This window comes from Meleagris gallopavo, chromosome 2, assembly GCF_000146605.3.
Source record: "Meleagris gallopavo isolate NT-WF06-2002-E0010 breed Aviagen turkey brand Nicholas breeding stock chromosome 2, Turkey_5.1, whole genome shotgun sequence".
Classification (NCBI taxonomy): Eukaryota; Metazoa; Chordata; class Aves; order Galliformes; family Phasianidae; genus Meleagris; species Meleagris gallopavo.
The window spans coordinates 9,422,563-9,428,916 of NC_015012.2; positions in this window are offsets into that span (position 1 = coordinate 9,422,563).

Below are 6,354 nucleotides of genomic sequence, written 5' to 3' on the forward strand. Positions count from 1 at the left end.
GAAAAATACTGAGAAGAAAACAAGTCAGTCTTGCACCAGTGGAAGAGGTGAGGAGAGCACTGCAGGGATTGCTGGGGCTCTTGTGCAAGTAGGAGGAGGGCAAAGACAGAGCTCTTGATTATAGCCTGTCCAATGCACCAAGACAGGCTGAGAGACGTTGATGAAAACAAGCCTTTATCACAACAAGATAAGCATGGAGGGGGGGGACAAAATAAGCTTGCATTTGTACCTTGTTATTTCATATTACTTACGTTTTTGACTTTACACACTTTTTATTTTGTAGTCTTGGCATGGATGTTCTTCGCAAAAACAGATAAGCAGACAGCCATTCTTTGGTATTTCTCAGATGTGAGTGCAGCAGGGGCACAGCAGCAATCCAGAACTATGTTTGTTCACAGGCCTCTGACTTCAAGCTAATGCAGCAACACCAAAGATGAAAGTTCTGGTGTCACAGCTCTTGCCTGTTTATGTTTGTCTGATTTTCAGTGCTTCTCTGGTTGCCAGCATTTGTCTTGGACGAACATGGTGAAACGTCTGCCTCTTCAGTACTTCCTGTCTCTGCTTAAGATCACCTTTCTCTGCATAAATACGAGATACTGAATGTTCTCCAAGACACTGTACTGGAACTTTCACATCCCCATCTGGGAAGGGTTTTCTGGTTTTGCTTCTTCTGGACAATTTCAGGAAATAACTGCAGTTCTGAAAACTCTTCCTTTTGCTGTCGAGTTGTCCATCTATCAGCATGCCCAGAAGAGATGGGCAACTCCAACACCTATAGAAGTATGCTGTCTGTGCCTCAAAGCATCCACCCCATGGACTCTCTTTGCAGTAGGGCTCTCCAGGTCTCTGGATTAGCTAAGCAGGGTAGCAGAGGTGTGGCTCCCTTACTGACCTAGGAAATTTCCTTGCAGAGCTTCTTGCGCAAAATTCTCTCAGAGCAGCTTCTCCTGCAGACTAAACATGCAGCTTGCCCATCAAGTGGACTCAATTCATGTCTTTAGCAAAGCCTGGCTCTAAAGGCTATCTGTGGCAGCTAAATAGCCAGCTGTGAGCACAGCAATCCAGGCACCAGGAGTGTCATCCTCCTCTGAAACAGCTACTGTGTTTCAAAGATAGAGATTCTGGAAATATTCTTTGCTCCTGAGTGTTGCAGCTTCCGATGCAGAAGACATCACAACACTAGATTTATCTTAGGCAACAGCTCCCAAAAACGAGCAGTGTTCAATTTGTGAAGTGGGTTGTTTCCCAGAATCACTGTTCAGGAAGCTCCTGTGGAGATCTACCAGAAAGGATATGTGTTTCTAAAACGCTTAATGATGTTATGTGGTTTGTGTCTTGCCCTTTGATGATGAAAACTTAACTAGAACATTAGGCTCCAGTTATTGATTAACCTTAAAATGTTGCCCCCATTGCAAAGAATTTTCTTCTGTCTAAATCCCAACAAAACGTTTGGAACCATTTCACCTTGCTAGCAGCAATAGCCATGTTTGAATCTGTTGTAACTTCCCTATAGTGTAACTGTATTGAGAGCCTTCCCAGGCTCTCAAAGCAACACAGTAGCGCATGGATTTTGCCTCAACAGAAGGAGTTGACTTTGCAAGTATTGCTTCTGTTGTTTCGATTTCGCAAGGAAGGGAAAATGCCAGCGAAATGGCTGCTGCTGCTGGCAGATGAAGATGACAGTGTTGTGATGGAGGTGGAGAAATCAAGCTCAGTGAAGTCATGATGGGTAGATATATGAGGTCAGCTTTCCCCTGATACAACTCCAGCAAAACTGAGCAGGCACAGAACCTATGTGCATGCTACATCTAAATTTGGAAGGAGGTAAATCCACATGTCTACATGTGTGAAACAAGTTCTTATCACTAACTGCCTGTAAGCCAAGTACAGCTGCCTCACATCCGAAGGCCCGGTTTTGTCCTGTGGTTTCCCCAAACACCCTCCTCCCTGCATCTATATGTTGCTGCTGCTCAGACAGGAACTGATTGAGCTTGCTGCCTTCAGCAGAGTGTGCAGTTCTTTTATCTCCATTTGGCATCTCCCTGCCAGTTGCCAATGCAGTCATGCACACATCTGAGAGCGAATTTTCTAGGACAGCACAGGGTTTGTGCTGTGATACCCTGTTTGTTTTCTCTCTCCTTTCATCCTATACCCTTCTGCCTCCTTCTCTTACTCTTTTGCTGCTCGCCATCTGCAAAAGCAAACCAGTGCTAGCTGCAGCTGATGGGACCATACATAGGCTGTGTGCCATGAGTCACAAACCTGACCACCATGCCCCTGCTTCTTGACACAGGTGCATCCAATTGTTTCTCATGCCTCTTGCTCCTGCCTCTCCTCTGTCTCCTTGGCAGATAGCAGAGCTGCTGTGCAAGTCAGGCCTGGAGCCCAAAACTATCTATAGACTCACTAACTTCTCCAGAGCTGTGGGTCCATAGAGCATCTACTTCCCCCCAGTACTTTCACCAGTGAAAAAATGAGGAATGAAGCCAAATTGACCTGCTTGTTGTCTTCCTGCTTGACTTGCTTAGGTGCTTTCAAAGACCTGTAAGCCCCACAAGTTGTGCAGTGTCTCCTGCACTAAAATTTGTCTCAGTGTGAGCAGTCCCATAGCCTGTCAGCTTTCAGAAGCAGAAATGGAAACGGAACCCAAATCTTCTTCACCCCCATCAGAAACCTCAGCCGCAAGGCCATCCTGCCATTTCATAGGCAGCTTTTATTTCTGAACCTTTAGACCTGTGACACATCCTCTGCAAAGCTTAAATTCAAAAGTAGCTGCATGAGCACAGAGAAAGGAAGATCTGTCTCAGAGTATGCAAGAACGCTCCCCAGCCCCCAGTGCTACATGGAAGTGTCTCTGGCCCCAGGCAGCCCACACAACAGCAAGTTGCAGGAGCTGCAAGCTATTATTTTAGCTCCTGAGGAAAGTAATTTCTATAGCAACCGGCACATCCGAATGGCTCTTCAGCTGCTGCTGAGGCACAAACAGCTCGTGCACAAAGGCACATCTGAAACGTGCTGTGTGAGGAGTGCTCTTGGGCATCTGTGTTTTTTGAAGAGCTTTCTGAAACACGTGTAACTGGCTGCTGATGAACGACCGCCAGAGCAGCAGCAAGCCACAATCCTAAAATAACATAATCAATGGCTCGGTGTGTTTGCCCCTGAAGAGATGAAGCACAAAGCAGTGCAGGCTCCATTTTAAGGCTGTGTGCGGTGAAGCACCCAGCAGAGCTGAAGATGCATTTGACAAACAGGCAATAAGATGGAGGAGGGGACGTCTCCCCTTTTATTCTGCCCACAGATGCAACCTCCCTGCAGCTCCAGTGTTGGCTCAGCTCCAGCAGCTTACACAAAGTTTGTCAAAGAAAAGGGATTTAATTACAGGCTTGTAATGCTGGGAGGTGTAACAAGTGATGTTTGCCTTCTCTGCTGTGTCTATGCAGCCATCAGCCCCAGCACAGCTTGTCTCCGTCTGCAGTGTTCACTGCTGTTGTTACCAGCAAAAAAGGAATGGAATATCAGCAATAACCTGAGCTGTCCACGAGGATTTTTTCATTGCCAAGTCCTGAAGTCTTGCTCTGGATCCCACACAAGCTGAAAGCCACAGCTAAACTAAAGACAGAAATATGGAAGGAAGTGTAGTAATGCAGTCTGTTACAGAAGCATCTCAGGAGCGACCAAAACAGGATCTTGGGCAGCAGGTACTGCATGGCACTGGATAAGAAACAGCCTCCATGTCCAAAGAGCTTCCAGTGGCCAACAAGAAAAACATGCAATAGGATAAATAACTGTGTCCCAGGGATGATTTTGCTGTGCATGGAGTCAGACCTGGAAAGTGCATGGCAACGCCAGCTGAGCATGTGTACTGACAGTAATGGGGGTATTGGTCTTCTTGTGGTCATCTTGGCTTGGCTGTGCTCCCTGTTTCAGCTCCCCTAGAACTACACTGCCACAGCTTCTCCTCATTAAAAATAGGTGTCTGCAAAATGAGAGATCTGTGAGATCTCCTCCCCTGCTGTTGCTTGCAAACAGCAAGTCATGCAAAGTCATATGGAGAATGGTTTCTTTATTGTTTCAGATTTGTGGCTTTTTGATACAAAACTGATGCTAAAGTCTGGGTCAGAATACTAAATCTTTTCTTAAGCTTCATTTTGACAGTGCTGGTAAGAAGGGAGCTTGTCATTTGAGTATGGAAATGCCTTTTTCTTCTTGTTAACTGTCACATCTTAAGCAAAGTCACTTTATTTTGGACTAAAAACAAACAAACAAACAAAAGCCAAAACATCTTAACAAAGCGCAAAACTAAAGAAATCCTAAGGGAACAGCACAATCATATGTAAAATGATGCTTCATTTCTGCCTTGGAACATTGTAGCTTTCCTGCAGGCACCAGGAATTTCCAAACTGCTGATCTCAGGGAAATATCCGTAATTTTTCTCATAACAAATATATTTCCTGAGAATGCATGGTGCAGTAAATGGCTCACACACACACACACACACACACACACAAGCAAAACAAAAAAACAACCTTTTTTATGGTATGCATTTTTGCTAGGGCTTTGATTGGGGAAATAAGGGACCATTCACTCCAAGTCTGAATTTCCAGTTCTCCTTTGCAACTGAAGCCTCTTGCCCAGGTTAGAGAAGCTGGACCATGCACACAGCCTGCATTCATGTCATGCCTATGTCAGCCTGCAGGGCCGCTTACAGTGATGGAGCTGATAAATCATGGAATAGCAGAATCATGTAGGTTGGAAGAAATATCAAGATCGCCAAGGCCAAATCATCAACCTGATCCAGCAAGTCCTATCACTAAACCAATTCCCTCAGCAGCACATCCACACGTCTCTTAACTATTTCTATAGATGGGGACACCACCATGAAATCCTTGGTGCCCAGCGTTTGGACATTTGTTGGGTTGCAAAAGCCTGATGTGATAACTGTGATGAAAGTGAGGGGAAAGAGGAGAAAACAGATGCACTGCCCAGCTGTTTGCAAGAGCCTCGAGGCAGAGGAGTAGCTGTTGCGGTCACTTCGCTATAAGAGAGAGGTGAACCCAAAGCCTAGATGTGGAACAGCTTTTTGTGAATGCTCATCAGCTGTGGAAATGCCTGGCTTCCACCATCAAACATGTCCAGGCCTGGTGTCATATTTTTCTTACTAGAAGCAAAAAGGGAAAAATGAAAAGATCTTATATTTGACCCTCATTATAAGCAAAACTCTGTACAGCAATGAAACATACTTTTCCTATAAAATAAGAGCGACTGAAAAGATCTACTGTAGCTGCCTACATCCCCATCTGCCAGAGGCAAGAGAAATACAGGCATAGGACATCCGTGAGCAATCCTGTAGGCATCAAAGCCAGGCTCTTGGAACTGCCTTGCTCAAACACTGAAAACTGCGTTTCTCCACTCTGTTACTCTTTCATGTAATATGTGTCCTTGTGCAGGCTGATGTCTCTTTTGGTTTACCCACCAGCTTGAAAATCTGGTGCAGGGTTCACGAGCAGATTTGTCTGTGGTATCACCCTTGCACCTGCATGGTCTTAGATGTCGGGGCCATAAGGGTGCGGGGGGAAGCACCTGAACACAGCAGCCTGTGTTTTACTGCAGGCAGAAAGGCAGCACTGACAAAGTACAGGTTGCACAACTGTCCCGTGAAGGCTGTTTTGGGGGCAGTTTGGAAGCTGTGTGCTGTGTTGCCTGGAGGGAAGCACTTGCTGGAAATAAATATTTAGAGACTGGTTTCCCTTCTCTCCCTCCCCCCCAAAAATCTGAAAACAGGTGCTCAGAAGAATTCATGCACAGATTACTTTCATATTCTTGGGGTTCTCCCGCACACTGAGGTTGCTTCCCCAGGGCAATTGGAAGCAGCTGTTTCAAAATGTAGTGTGTAATGGAGCCCAGGCTAGGGGCACGCACCTCCAAAAGCTCATTTTTCCCTCAGCCTGCACCCAAGCCTGCCAGGGAGCAACTGCACGGTCTGACTCCTCCCAGCTCTGCCACGCTGGAGGCAATCATGTGATTTTTAGGACTCTGCTCTCCATAACCCTCGTTGCTCCATTCCCAGCCACCCTCACTTCCTCCCGGACTTCCTTCCCAGCAGCCGCGCAAGGACAGGGCTCGGGGAGAGATGGCAGAGGTGAAGAGAGAGATTTTCGGGCACATGCCCCTGGAGGATGGAGGAGGGGAGGTGGAGAAATTTGTGCTGCAGTCAGACAGCGTCAGAGTGGAAATCCTATCCTTTGGGTGCATAATCGCCGCACTGGAGACAAGAGACAGGGCCAAGCAGTTTGCAGACATTGTCCTGGGCTTTGACACTCTAGAAGGTGGGTCTTAATCTGTTTCCTTAAAAAA